General features: G+C 34.6%; 1 non-coding gene across 1 annotated transcript; it reads left to right on the top strand.

Annotated features, from left to right (window-relative positions):
* Positions 1-220: 220 nt before the first annotated feature.
* On the top strand, positions 221-293 carry TRNAR-UCU (transfer RNA arginine (anticodon UCU)). The gene has a single exon. It is a non-coding gene; the product is annotated as a tRNA-Arg (tRNA).
* Positions 294-16,402: the final 16,109 nt, after the last annotated feature.

Genomic DNA, 16,402 nt, shown 5'->3' with positions numbered 1-16,402 from the left:
TGAGCCACAACTATTGAGCCCATGTGCTGCAACTACTGAAGCCCACGCACCTAGAGCCCGTGCTCCACAACAAGAGAAGCCATGGCAATGAGGAGCCCGCTCATCACAAAGAAGAGTAGCCCCCACTCACCGCAACTAAAGAAAGCCCACGCACAGCAAAAAAGACCCAATACAGCCAATAAAATTAAAAAAAAAAAAAAAGTCAACCAAGCAGGGGAATTCCCTGACAGTCCAGTGGTTAGAACTCTGCACTTCTACTGCAGGGGGCCTGGGTTCAATTCCTGGTTAGGGAACTAAGATCCCTCAAGCTGCAAGACATGGCCAAAAAAAAAAAAAAAAAGTCAACCAAGGGAAACCAATAAGCAGTAAAAAAATTAAAAGCTGGGGCAGAAGTATTAGCAGGCATGTAATTCTCCACTATCTTACTTTTCTTAGAATCAGAAAAAAGTTTCCAGAAGTCATACCATTTTTGTTCATTTTCATTTCTCGCTGATAGCACAATGAACACCAAAACACTCATCATTCCTTCCTTCTTCCTTGCTAACCAAAGCCGAATTCTGTGTTTAATTCCAAGTAGACGATTCATGATAAATCAGCTATGTCAGTAATGATGCTCCTCTTTCACTTTGCCAAATACTCAGTCTCCCAGCCTCCCTGAGAGCTGGAGGTGACCACACCAACTATATTTTGACCAATGAGGCATATAGGGAAGTTTGTTAGGGGTTTACTGAAAAGATTTTAATTTTTAAAATAAAAAATAAGTGATGCTGGCACCTCTCTCCTGCATTGGATGTGAGTCCCTGCTGACTATAATATATATGAGGAGGAAAATTCTACACTCTTAAGTATGACAGAGCAGAGGGAACAAAAGAGCCTGAGTCCTTGATGACATCACTGAACAACGAAATTAATACAGCAACTCACTGCCTCTGAGAAAAATAAAACCTATTTATTTTAACCACTCTGTCTAAGGTTTTCTGTTTCTACCTGTCATAGAAAGCATTTCTGACTGACAAATGCACACTCCACTTGTACGTTAGACTAAGAAGAGTTTGCAGATAAGATGAAAAAATAGTTTTAAAAAACAACATAAAAAGGAAACGGTTGAAAACTGCATTTTTTTGAAGTCTTTGAACTAATCAGGCATTCTTTGGCATGTATTAAATGCATGTCTGCCTTGTATCCCCCTCTAGACTGCAAACTTCCAGGTGGCATGGGATCTTCTTTTTCTACACATGGGCCTAGGCACTTTTGGGTGTTCAAATGAGCATGCTGACAGACTCTTACTTCTAGACGTCTTACAAATTATTTCACTTAGGTATTCTTTGACTCCATTAGGACCAAAACCCCGCAGACCTAAAACTTTTTTTTCCCACAGAAATGAAAATGCAGGTAAAATAAATAAGCAAAGAGATGGTTTACTGTCTTACGTTCACATTCTCTGACATCCAAGTTAAACTGTTGTAATGCTCCCAAGGTGAGTTGCCTCACTTCAGCTTCCAGCAAAAGTTGCATCAAGGACGTGGCTAAATGCTTGCAAGCTGACATACATGCTGTCTGGGCCACCTTTCCCTGAAATACAAGAATGTAAATCATAAGGCTGATTGATTAAAATGAAATTCCAACAAAAATTAAAATCACTTATTTTTCAAATAGGAATTTCTTTAAAGGTTTTCTCCATCATGATAACCCTTGCATTCGAATAACTTTGAAATTAATAGCACCTGATGGTAAACATCTGGAGTATTAGCTCCATCAATCATGTCACTATAACACTCAGCTGAAATTCATAAAGCCCAGCTATTCATGCATGAAGTGCTTTTTTCCTAAATCAACAATAGATAAACAGTATTCAAAATCTTAATTACACTGAAAGGAATGTTTCCACAGAGAGTAAATATCAAAAAGTCCCTTCCAAGATTACCATAATTCCTAAAAAGCAAATGTAAACAATTTTTAACTTATCTAGAAACCAAAGGGTTTACTACTTTATGATTTAACACATATAAAATGAAAAAAATGGTTTAAAACAAAAAGGTTTTCTGAAAAAAATAATTAAAAGGATAAATTTGGTTTTCTAAAAAAAATAAACACTGAGGTTTATGAACACAGACTCTAAGCTAATTTTTAAAATACTGATATTAAAATTAGTATCTTATGATCTTCTTTAAAAGATTCACTTTACACTAGTGAATTATATCTTAGTCTCAGGTCTAAGTTATACATCATGGAAGATATACCCATTTTTTCCCCAGATATATATCCATTTTATTTCTGTTTATTTATTTATTTATCATCTAGTCTGCAAAACAGGATAAGTTTAAAAAAGTGAGTCCTCATATTAGTCAATAGATCCTTCTTTTTTGAAATTATGAAACGTTGTCATACAGAAAGATATGTAGAACATTTATGTCCTACACAGATATGCAGAACACTACAAAGATATGCAGAACACCTATGTTATACGATAAACACTTATGTATACACCAAACATTACAAATATAGTTAAAGCCCCTATATGACCTCCTTAAACCATTTTATTCCCTCTCCCCAGAGGTGACCAATTCTTGTGTCAGGTATACCATTTGTATTATAGAAATACTATATGACAAGTACATAACAAGAAACGATATATTGTATTATTTTATGTATTTGATATTTTTTATAAAATTACACAGGATGTCCTTCTACAACTTGCTTTTTTGGTTCAATGTTATGAATGTGAATGTTTTTAAATGAAATACATGTGTTGTAGTTTATTCCTTTAATTATTCCACAGTATTCCATTTTAGGAGTATACTACAATTTATTTGTCCATTCTTCTGTTGTTGGAGGTTTAGGCTGTTTTTTTTCCTTTTTCTTTTTCCTTTTGCTATTATAAAAAGAGTAGGTCATACAGTAATATTGGTCTTCATGAAAATGCCAGATTCTGACTATAGTTTATATATACGTGTGTATATATATATATACACACACACACTTTTTTTTTCATATTGGGCCAGGGCCTTCCACAAAAGTAGCAGGCTTTAAATGGAAAAAATATAACAAATAATACCACAATGAATTTTTAAATTTGCATGCCTTTTTATATACTTTGGATAATTCCTTAAGATTATTTCTCAAATCTACTGGAATGAGGGGTATTAATATATTGTAATTCATAATGCACATGTGTATGTATGAAGCGGAACATAGGTAGAAGACAGATTTCCAAATATCTAACTATAAACTGCTTTGCCTATGGTATGTTCTGATTTACAATGTCCCTAGATATTTCTGAGAGTACCACTTAATTGCATAATCACCAGCCCTGAGTATTATTACAAATTTTTCTACTAATTAAACAAGAGATACTTTATGGTTTTTATGTCTTTGATTACTTTGTGAGATTGACTATCTTCTAAATTTTTATTTGACTAAAATTATTTTATAGAATAAAAATAACAGTGATAAGCAATGACCTACTATATTACACATTCTAAAAATGTTCCTCTTCTATATGGTTCTGTTTGTATGTTCTGAAGACCCACACTCTGTGGGTGATTTAAGGCCACAAATGGAAATATTTAAGTTAGGCAATACCATAGAGGCCAAGTCAGAACGAAGCAATGGAAGCATAAAGAATTCTAAAGAAAAAAAAAATCCACATTAAATGGCATGCTTTCAACTAAACCCACTGGAGACGTGGAACAGGTATCACCAAGGAGCCACAGAACTCAACGTAATTGTCAGGCTATATCCCATGTGAACAATCAGAGGGTGCAGATCAAAGCTGTGAGAAGCCCCATGGCTTTTCAACAATGAGAGTGGGAGTGCAGTGAAGAAATGAGGATAGATTAAGGCAGATGTCCAGAGACAACACTACACATCAGAAGGCAGAGAAAAGGGAAAGAAACTACTGTCTCTTAGACACTGCTATATGCCCAAGATGTGCTAATAGGCAGCTGACATGTTATTTCACTTAATTCTCACAATCACCTCAAGAAGTTGGCATTATTCCTTTCTTATAGATGAATAAACTAAGGTTCTCCATGCGGTTAAGAAATTTAGAAAAACGCATACAGCTCTTTGTTACTTCCATCCAATCCTAAATCTGTTATCTTTCCTGCAAATCATCACCTAAAAAGCAACAGTAAATCTTACACAGTCTTATACTGGAACAGCTGGGCAAAAACAGATCCAGATAACAGGGTTAACAGGTTATCCAAGACAAAAACTAGGTCCAAACAGGTAAGAAAGTGGCAGTTCAGGAGTGAACTCTTCAAATACTGAGTATCTGCTGGGGCATGCTTTTTAACTTGTGGTCCAACATAACTATCTAGGCCAAGAGAGATACTTAAAGGTCCTAACAAAATGAACACGGAGATGTTGTAAAAATCAAAGAGCTAAAAGCCCAATTAAGCTGGAGGCTGAGAAGATAGCATTTGAAAGGCTTGTCTCCAGTGGCCAAAACAGATTGCCAAGGACAAGCAAAGCTGGCCTAATAAAATGAAAATAAGATCGCTCACAGTCAGAAAGTCCCAAGTTTGAATTTTTACCTCCACAATCATTAGAATGTAATTTAGGGTAAGTTAGTTGACACTTCAGACTCATCCTTCATCTCAAAGTATTAAACAGCTTATTAACTTTAACATGAAACTAGTCCATATCAATATATATCAATCAATAGAGCCAAAAGCACTTATACATAATCATATGTTATACTACCCTAACATACTGAGTTACTTAACTGTCCTCCAATCACTTTCCACCCTACTTCTCCTCAAGCTAATTCTTTATTTCCAAACACAGTGATAATTGCAGAAATGTATATTTTCATTGTTAAATATTTTCCTAATTCTAGAAAGCATTTTGGAGCTTTGTTAATTCACAGTCTGCTATCCATTTTCTTTTTCACTTCTGGTTTCCGTTACTACCACGGTATGCATGGATTTTCTAAGGATAAACAGAGATTCAGGCAATAACAATCAACACACTAAGCAACAAAAATTGGTGGTTTCACCCTCTTCATTAAGTAATCTTATTATGAAGCAGTTTCTTTCTAGGTACAAACTGCCAATCTCTAGAACAGGGTAAGAATTTGGAACATAATAAAACCTAAACTGACCAAAATCTAAATGACCAAAACTGCCTTTGGATACCTCCAGGGACAGTTTCAAATCAGCGATAATCACAACTAGTTTCTATCTTATGAAGCTATGATACACTCAGTGTACGTTGTACACTGTCTCTACTACACACGAAATAGAATGCCAGACAAGGTGAAAAATGACCTAAGTATTATCATCATATTTTGAACATATGAGGAACCTGGGATGCAGGGAGATTTGAGTCACAAGGTCTTACAACTAGCTCTCTAGGCCACATCATACTGCCTCTAGATGCAGCTACAGTAGTTCCATATTCCAAGACAGCCAATAAATATCAACTAAATGAACTGAAAATCAACCATCAAAGCACTTAAATACTTCATACTACTTCTCAATCCAGTTAAAATACCTTTTAAAAAAAAGTTTTTGGAAGGAAGACGAGTACATTGGTGAGAAAATGCATGTTGTTAATTCAAAGTCAGGCTTATGACCATAATGAGAACCATCAATGGGTATGAGTCAAGATCTATGAAAATATTTTTTTGATTTTCGTCATGTAGCTCTTTGGTAATCAAATCAACTCACTTACTTCAAAAATATATCCAGATTCATATTCTCTAATTTGAATTATTCCATCTACCTCCTATTCTCTATTTATGATCTTACTTGTATCATAAACCTTTGCACTAGATGATTTACTGCACTGTCATTTCATGCATCTACATTTCCTTGAAAAGTACATGATTTGCAAGGAGAGAAACTATGGCATTTTTATTTTGGTATATCTAAATGAAGCAGACTTCTAGACTGCAGAGTAGGTATACACCGCCGCCCAACTTTATGCCTTGGAGGCAACTCATTTTCTTCTACAAAAAGGGAGATATCATGCATTGTTTCTTACACAAAGATACAATTAAACACAATTAAGACAAATGTGTAGGAATCTCACAAATTCCTTCCTCAAAGAAATACGGATACGGAAAGCTCAGTATTCATTACTTTCAATTACTACATACTTCAATTACACAATACTAAGTGCTATGTCATAGTACTAAATACAAGTGAGCAGAGGTGAAGAGCTCAGAGAAAACATTATCACCCTCAATGTCACCAAAAACTCTACCACCATCACCAGAGCAGCTGTTTCCATTTATTGAGCATTGACTATGTGCCAAATGTTCTGAAACTATTTTCTCACATAATTCTCACAAGAACCCCATAAGGTATTTAACCCTCTATTTATAGATAAGGACAGAGAGGTTAAGCCATCTGAATATACCTTGTAAGTTATGGACCCAGGATGTGAATCCAGCCTTGTCAAACTCCAAAGACTCTTAACAATCATTTGATCCTGCCTCCCAGTAAAACGCCTTGTGGTAGTTGCTACATCATCTTTCTGTTGCTTTGTGACTTTGGGTAAGGGAATGATGAAGACAAGAAGAAAACATTTTTTTTTAACCTCCCTCCTCCATCTAAAGCAGCATCACAAGAATGCTGGATTCACAGCAGATATTTAGAATGGACTCCAACCACAGCTGTCTGTCAACCTACTGGCATCAGATCTGAGTTCCAGATCATCAAGAATCTTAACTAAATGACCTTAAGTGGTCAAAGCTGAATTTCTCTTTCTCTGGATAATCTTAATAAGTTTCAAAGTAAGGAACGCTTAAAGAGAGCCAGGAACTATTCTGTGAAAGAGAGCTGTCTTTTCACACCAACTTTGTCTTCTGCTTTCTGAGTAAAGATCCCGTGCTTACATTTTGGTGTGCCAAATTTTATCTTTCCTTAGTTATTTAATGAGTTATTTCACCATGAAATAGAGAAAAGTTCAGACACAGAAACTGATCTCGCAAGGCAAGTAAGAACTACTCAGAGTAAAGTAAAGCCACCTTATAAATTGCTCTTTTTTCCAGTGTACATATACCTCTAATTCCTTAACATTCTACCCTGACCATTACCGTAGACAGTTTCTTCTGTGTGCCCCTTCCTTCACTGAACAAAGAAGCTGTCTTGTTCCTTTTACCTCAATATCCCATAGCTATGGGTGAGATCACTTCAATTCCAGAGCACTAAGCCTCCTATATACTTAGGATGGACATTCAATAAGCCACATTCAGAGGATAGAGTTCTGGATCTTCCCATAAGTTCCTGTTATCTGGGACCCATGCTTGGAACCTTGGTTCCCATGTGCTACAGAAACCCTATGACAAAGTCTTTCTTACTTTATCTTTACACCAAAACCACCTTAAAAATAACATATCCTCTCCAAGCAGATTTTCCCACAACTGTATCCATGTCTTGGGAAGGATTACAATCCTATTTAAAGAACATTCTTAAATTCTATTAGAGAATCTATACAAATATCCACTCATTAAAAGATTTACAAATCCCTATTTTAGACAGACAAATGTTCCCTAACAGCTAAAGAAAATGAAACACACAGATGATAGTTAAAACATCCTGTGCAAGATACGTGGTATTACTTAATGACATTAGTAGAGCCTACAATGAGATGGTGAACCTCTAATAAATCAAAAATAAGAAAAAACATAACAAAAAGCAAATAAGGAAAACAATCCCTACTTAATTTATCATGAAAAACTCAAGAAGTTTGAGGTAAAAAGCATAGTCAAAAGAAAACTGGGAGTATATACTCAGGATGTAGACAGAAGGAGGTGTCAGAGACAGGATATAACAGATGCCGTAAACATGGTTCTCAGACTTATCCACTTGTTTCACTTTCTTATTCTCAGTCATTTTCAAGAAACGCAAGAAGTCTTTTTAAAAACACTTTTTGCTATGCATGCTTTTATTGAGATATAATTACAAACAGTACATATGGAGAGATTTAAGAATATACAGTTTGATGACCTTTACATATGTAAAAACTTATAAAACTGCCATCCAGATCAAGATATGAAATATTTCCATAAACTTGAAAGTTCCTAATGACCCTTTCAAATCAGTAGATCCACCCACACCATGAGGTAACTTTTCTGACTTACAGCCCCATAGATTTGTTTTGCCTGTTTCTGAACTTCATATAAAAAGAACCCTAAAGTACTGTCCTCTTTTATACCTTAGCTTCTTTTGCTCAGCTTGTTTTTGAGATTCACCCATGTGGTTGCATGTACCCATAGTTTGTTCCTTTTTTATTGCTGAGGAGTATGACTAAATCACAATTTGTTTATTCATTTTTTCCTATTGATTTCTATTTGTGTTATTTCTACCTGGGTACTATTATGAATAGTCTTTAAGTGGAACTATTTGTTTTCTTGGAAAAATACCTAGGAGTGAAACTGCTGGATCATAGAGTAGTTGTATGCTTAATTTTATTACAAACTGCCAAAGTTTTCCAGAGTGACTGTACTATTTCATATTCCCACCAGCAATGTTTGAGAGTTGTTCCATATCTTTTGCGATACTTGGTATTGTAAGTCTTTTTAATTCCTGCTAGTCTACCAGAGTATAGTGGTATCTTATTGCAGTTTCAATTTATATTCCCTTATGAGTAATTCTGTTAAAAGCATATTTTCATGCCTATTGGTCAAATGGATACCCTTTCTTGTAAAGCACTTGTTCAAGTTTATTGTCTACGTTGGGGATGCGTGAAAGTGCGGACTCTAACATTTCCTTAGAGATTTGTACAAGCGTATTTTCTGGATGACTGCTTTGTCACATAGAGGTACTGCAAATATTCTCACATGTTCTGTGGCTTGCATTTTTGCTTCCTTAAAGGTGTTTTTTCATGATCAGAAATGTATAATTTTGATAAAGTACAATGTATCAACCTTTCTTTTCATGGCTAATGCCCTTTGTGACTTGTCTGAAGAATCTTTGCTTAAGTCAAAGTCTTGAAGATATTCTCATACATTTTTTAGACAATTTACCTGTTAGCTTTCACATTTAGCTCCATAATCCATCTTCATTTTTTAAATAAATAAATTTATTTATGTATTTATTGGCTGCATTGAGTCTTCATTGCTGCACAGGGGCTTTCTTTAGTTGCAGCGAGTGGGGGCTACGCTTCATTGCAGTGCGTGGGCTCCTCATTGTGGTGGCTTCTCTTGTTACAGAGCACAGGCTCTAGGCACATGGCTTCAGTAGTTGCGGCACATGGGCTCAATAGTTGTGGCTCACAGGCTCTAGAGCGCAGGCTCAATAGTTGCGGCACATGGGCTTAGTTGCTCCATGGCATGTGGGATCTTCCTGGACCAGGGATCGAACCCGTGTCCCCTGCATTAGCAGGTGGATTCTTAACCACTGAGCCACCTAGGAAGTCCCAATCCATCTTAATTTATAATGTGGGGTAGATGTCAAGATTCATTTTCTTTACGATTCAAATATTGGATTGCTTGAACACATCTATTGAGAAGACTCATCTTTCTCCCACTGAATTGCATAGGCACCACCTTTGTTGAAAATCAAGTGACCATATACGCGTGGATCTATTTTGAGACTCCCCATTCTAGTCCATTGATCTTTTTGTCTAATTTTATGCCAACACTTCACTGTCTTAATAGCCAAAGCTTTAGAGTAGATATAGAAACCAGGCAGCATAAAATTCTCCAACATTATTCTTCTTTTTCACAATAGTCTTAACTATTTTAAGTCCTTCGAATTTTCATATAAATCTTAGAATCAGCTTGTTAACATCTATACTCATTTCCCTCAAGATTGGTATAGCTAGTATGATTTTATATGAATATAAGAAATGTTAATTTATTATATATAAAGGATGACTTAGAGCATTAAGGTTTAATTCTCACCCAGAAGCCTGGTGAAGAGCTACCATAGAAGAGCTGCCATAGATTAGTTTTGGGAGAACTGACATTTTAACAATATTGAGTCCATAAACATAAGTAGACCTTTCCATTTAGTTAGACCTTTAATTTTGCTAACAACGTTTTGTAGTTTTGAGTGTACAAGTTTTGCACATATTTTGCTTATTACAAAGTACTTCCTGTTTTTTCATGCTATTTAAATTATATTCATTTTTTAATGTCAGATTCTAATTATTTCATTATCATTACATAGAAATAGAATTGCTTTTTGCCTAGTTACTTTGTATTCTGTGATCTTGGTAAACTATTAGTTTTAACATCTTTTTTTGCAGACCTCTTAGGATTTTCTACACAGACAACAGTGGGTTTTGTTTTTTGGGTTTTGGTGTTTTTTTTGTTTGTTGGTTGCTTTTATGCACTGCAAGTCTTCTCTGACTTTGTGGCTTGATTTTTTTTTCCACTTTGTATACTGTGTATTTTCTGATGCAGAAATTTTAATTTTTTATGTAGTCCAATTTGTAAGTCTTTTTCTTGTGGTTTCCTTATTTTTTCAAAAAACATTTTGTAAGAATAAAGAAAAACAGTGTTATCTTTTAAAAAGAGAAAAAAGTTTAACTCTTCCCCCTTTCAAGTAGCATGCTTTTTATTTCCTTTACTTGTCATACTGCACTAACTAGCTCCAATAGGATGCTGAAATGAAATGGTAAGAGCAAACATTTCTAAGCTTATTTTATGAAATCAACATTACTCAGATAGCAAAATCAAAGGCAAAGACAAAACAAGACCAGAAAACTATAGACCAGTATCTCACATAAACACACACAAAAAATTTAACATAATCAAATCCAGCATTATGTAAAAAGAGAAGATGATGCACTATGTCTGTATAAATATGTCTGTTATTGATTTCCAATTTATTTCTGTTGTAAATGGAAAAATAGTCAATATGATTTTACTCCTTTTGAATTTATTGAGACTTGTTTTATGGTCCAGAGTATGCTCTAGTTTAGTGAATGTTCCTGTTACACTGGAAGAAACAAGGCTGCTGTTTGTGGTGGACTGTCCTCTAAATGCTAATTAAGTCAAATTGTTTGATATTGCTGCTCAAGTCTTCAATATCCTTACTGGTATTCTATCTACTTGTTTTATCAGTTACTGAAGGAGTGTTAAAATAACTAATTGTAATTGCGAATTTCTCTATCTTTGCATTCCTCAGCTTTTTTTGTTCATGCATTTTAAAGATCCATTGCTGCCTGCAGACAATATCAACATTGTAATAATATATTCTTGATGAATTGGCCATTTTATCATTATGAAATGTCAATCTTTATCCTTAGACTATTCCTTCTTCTGTGATTTACTTTACTTGATATTAATAAAGAAACTCAACTTTACTATGATTATTGTTTGCATGGTATATCTTTATTCCTTCTTGTTACTTTTAACCTATCAGAATTTAAAGTGAGTTTCTTATAGGCAGAATATAGTTGAATAATTCCATTCATCCAGGATAATCAATCTCTGCCATTTATTGAGAGTGTTGTACAAAATAAATAACAGTATTGGCTGGATTTAAGTCTATTACCTTGATCTTAGTTTTCTTTTCATTCGATTTGCTCTCTCATTTTCCTATTTTTTGGCCTTCTTTTCAATTAATTGAATATTTTTATGAATCTATTTAGCTCCACCTTTGGCTTATTAGCTCCAGCTCCTTGTTTTATACATGTAGTGTTACTCTAGGCTTTATAATATGCATCGTTAACCCATCACAGTCTCTACCTTGCTGAATTTCTTTAAAGAGTGTTGACTTTTGCAGGAAACTGTCCCATTTCTTTTGTTTCAGTTTGAAATTTCAAGGCTTGTTGGCATGCACTTTTATGTAGGGATTAGAATCATCTTTTCTCTAGTTACTTCAGGCCCAGTATAAATGATACTTTAGATCCTCTACTAGCCACTCCTCTGGCAGCTTTACTGCGTGCTTTAGGAGTTCATTGGGGTGTTTCCCATCTTACAAGCTGGAACTTGAACATCTCCCTTTCTTATGTGAATTCTGGCAATTGTGCTCAGCTTCTGTGCCCTGGAAATTGTTTTTGGCCTGACCTCATGGATTTTTCACCCTATACATGAACAGTTAGTATTCAGCCAAGGCCTCAGGTGGATCCCAATGCTTGTCAAGCTTTCAAAATCTGTGGACTGATACAATTCTTCAAATAAAATGCTCAAGCATTATTTCTTTAAGTAGTGCTTCTGTACCATTTTCATTCTCTCCTCTCCTTTTGACACCCCAAAGAAATACGTTACACTTTTCAACTATGTTTCATCTCCCTTTCATGTTCCTTGCCATTTTTAAAATTAAAAATTTTATTTTTTTCTTTCTATGTGTTTACATTTAGTTTACTTTTTTAACAGATCTTTGAGTTTACTAATCTTGACTTCTGCTTTGTTGAGTCTGTTGCTAAACCCATTAATGCATTTTTAAAACTTCACCTAATGAGTTCTTCATTACAGATATTGTATTTTGCTATACTAGAATACACATTTTCTTCTTAACATCTGTATAAATAATCTTTTTTGGTATTTTGTCCATTCTTTCCTCTTTAACATATTCATCATAGTTATTTTGAAATCACTGTTTGCTAGTGTAAATATCTGGATTATCAATGATCTGCTTCTATTGACTGTTTTAACTTTTGATTATAGTTCAGTTTCTTTCCATTTATTATCATGTTAAGAAATTTTGTTTTATACGCCATATTGTAGATAAGATGTTATAGAGGCTCTAGATTATCTTATCTTCCTCAATAGATTTTTGAGTTTTGTTTAGGCAGGCAGTTAAATTATTAGTGGATCATCCTGATCTAGTCAAGCTTGTTTTAAAAGTTACAGTGATTTTGGTTTTGACCTTGTCTTTAAATCCTGCAAACATCTTTACTGATGTTTAAACTAAAAGGCCATAATCTTCATCAGGTCTCTCTGTAGGTCCAATCTGCAATGTCTCTGCTGTGCAACTTCTAGAATATTTGTTCCGCTATCAATATCTCAGCAACTGATATCTTCTAAAGCCCCATAGTGTGCCCTATTCATATGCAGCTTAGAAGCTGGCCAAGGACTGAAGGGGAATTTTATAAAGACATGGGTGGGGGTCCTTTTCCTGTATTTCTTTCTTATTTGATATCTTGTTTCTCTACAACCTATTTTTATTGGCATCCCAAGCACTGATTCATTCTTTTGACAATACTCTGATTTTATATTGTATCCAGTTTTTATAATTGTTTATGACTAGAGTATAAGTCTGACAGTAGCTACGGCATCACAACTAGAACACCAAAAGAACTTTCATTTACCAAGTTATATCAACCAGGAAAAAAAAACACAACTATAATAGCCATTTAAAGAATTTCTCTCTGGCCAATAATTTTACATGCCCTAGTCTTGATTTCTTTTATCAGCTTGGCAATCATTTTTGCCTTATAAAGAAAATGCATACATATATGTGTCTTTTGAACTCAAATTTACAATAAGGGATAATAAGTGTAGCCAATAATCAGTACATATCCAGTACAAAACAACAATACCACCACCAGCAAAAATCCTAACTTCTATGTTCTACTGCCACAGACCTAAACAGTGTCAGAGCAAAACAAAGAAAAGTATATAAAGGTAAATGGAGGAAGTATAGATATGAGGTTTAATGAAAATCAACATACACGTTAAATACAATGCCCTATAGCACTAACTTTAACTGCTGGTCTTGATTTCATCATCTGCAAAATAAGATTGTTATAATGGTTAAATAAAAATAATTCCTATGTAGTATTTACCACAGTACCTGTCTTATATTAAGTATACAGTAAATGTCATATGATTGTTATAATTTTTATTCCTATGATCCTGAACATGAAAAACAGTTGAAAAAGACATTGCTTAAAATGTAAGTATTTTATGAGTGCAAAATGTTTTACTAACCATTTACACCTTTTATAGAGTCATATGATTTTCTTCTTTTAAACCAAAAATTCTGTCATGCAAAAAAGTGAAAAGTGTACTTCCTATTCTGAAGCAAATCAAGGAGAACATGCAATTAAGTGCTAAATAGAGCAGAATAAACTCTAAATACTATATGATTTTAGAAGAAAAGGTTATGAGGCTAAAATAATCAGAGAAGGCTTCACAAAAGTGGTAGGATTTGCTGGGTGCCCCTCACTGCATCCTGACAACAACAACATGGAAATATTTAAGTGGCTTCCAATTTGAAATGAGGTAATATAAAGTACTCTACAAATAACAACAATTATTACTACACAAACCTCCATAGAATAAAAAGTCCTCATAATGAGAAATAAAAACTTTTTCTTTCCCTTTTCTCAACTCCTGTTCAGGTTAAAGGTCAACTTCAACAAGTCATCTCATTAACACAGAAATATCTTTAAGGGTATTCAGTCTTTGCCACGCTTGACATTTCACTGGAATGCAACCAAGATGCCAAAGAATCAGATTCAAATATTAATGAGCAAAAGGTCATGATGAGGTAATCTCTAAAGTTCTATTAGTTCCTGTTTTCTGGCCCTATCCAATTCCCTCTCCCTTTCTCCAGTTCTCTCTTACTACATACACATTTACAGTCACTGGCTTAGTTTCAAGATGTACCCTCTAAACTGTAATTTCATTTGAAGTGCATTTTAAGTGGCGGCCTCCCAGGTGCTGAATTCCCAATCCAAGAGTGATCTGCAGAAGTATAAAGTTAAAATAAAAAGAAGAGTGGGAATCAGCTAAAAACTACATCCAATTTTGATATTTAACTACTGGAACAAAAAAGAGGGGGAGAGAAAAAGAAAAATAGGAAAAATAAAAAAGAAACCCTCTCTTTCAAGCTTTCCAATAAGCTATTTAATAATGTGACAAAGCAGAGTGTATTAAAATATTAACCAAAGCTTCCAGGAAAACCTCTATAATCTCAATTGTTTATTCAAGACCTTTACAAATCTCATAAAAAATTAAGTGGGCTTGGAAAAAACACACCACAACCATAGGAGAAAGTTTACAAAACACAGTGCTACAGACGCCTGACTGTCTGCCAGCCAGTCGCTTTTAACTTCCACATACAGCTTATTACTCCGTTCCTAACTGGTCAATACCCTAAATAAGAGCATTTCTCCACCCAAACACCTCATTAGCCTGAGAGTTTCTTTTTTGCTTTTTTGAGCTAACATATCCTGTAGGTGCTTTGGTTCATTATTTTCTGCCAATAACAAATCTTTCATTTCAGAATATTTAAAACCTTAGGTTTCTCTGAGGGAAATAATTTAAGATTTTCTTTACAAGAATTTAATTAGCTCTGTAATTAATCTCACTATTGGGAGAACAGTGCATCAACCATCATACTCATTTTATGGTAAGTGGTAGTGAAAACACAACAGGACTAGAGTGGAAGTGAGACATAGATAAAGAGTAAAGACTTTGGTTCATATTAACTTAGGCTTAAATCCCGACCCTATCACTTAAGTGACCATTAGGAAAGTTGTTTAATCTTGGTTAGACTCAGCTTCCTCATCAGTAAAATGAATATAATGACACCAACCTTGCAGAAAACATATGCAATAAATGAGATAATATAATATAGAGCCCTGTACAGTGTCTGGCACATAGTAGAGGCTCAAGGAATGGTAGGAATATTTTATAATAAAGTAGGTACTACTATAAAGGTCATTTTGAGGAGCACTGCCTATAGTTCAAGGAAAATTTAAAGGGAAAATTTATTTGGGTCCCAAGCAGAATTAAGTATGCCACATTTCTTGGAAAGTGGTTATATAAAAATTCAACATACAAATTTTAATATGAGCTGGACTAAATCAACTTTCATACATGTTGCAGGAAATTGAGCATAAAGTGATACTATGTCTCAGGTTTGGGAAGATAAATGCTCTTAAACCATTTATATCTCAAGGAAACATGCTGCATATTCTTCCCATCCCTGTCTTTTTCCCTTCTGAATGGCCCCACAGAAGCTATAAAAGAGGAAACTTTTCATCACAGTGTATCTGTGTGAAAGCATCAAAATATGTTAACAATTAGAGAAGACGAAACCTGAAAGACTGCCTTGTTAATTAAGGAACTTACTATTAAAGAACTCATTAAAAGGCAATGAAACAAAATGGCTATTAAAATAAATACCCACTGAATAAAGGTTGCCTGGCTAACAGCCCCACAATATAGCTTTTCACAAACACTTCCAGTAGTAAAGACCCAGAGAAAGATGAAAAGCCACAATAATGCTAAAACCAAGATCGACAAACTCAGATGAAGTTATGTTAGGTAGAAAGGAGAAGCTGACTTAAGAAAAGCCTTCCTAGAAATTCAGAATATGAGACATTAAGCATTCTTGCAAATTCCTCTACCTTCTATCCTTTGCTCTCAGAGACCCTGAGCACTGCATAATATAGAACAAAGCAGCTGTTCCTCTTTATACTTTGCTATGCCTAGCCATTAAGTTAGAATGTGGTTCTCCCTATTCCTAGCGAGTCCCTCACC

This window comes from Hippopotamus amphibius, unplaced genomic scaffold (genome assembly GCF_030028045.1).
Source record: "Hippopotamus amphibius kiboko isolate mHipAmp2 unplaced genomic scaffold, mHipAmp2.hap2 scaffold_330, whole genome shotgun sequence".
Classification (NCBI taxonomy): Eukaryota; Metazoa; Chordata; class Mammalia; order Artiodactyla; family Hippopotamidae; genus Hippopotamus; species Hippopotamus amphibius.
This window is presented reverse-complemented; position numbering and strand designations above follow the sequence as displayed.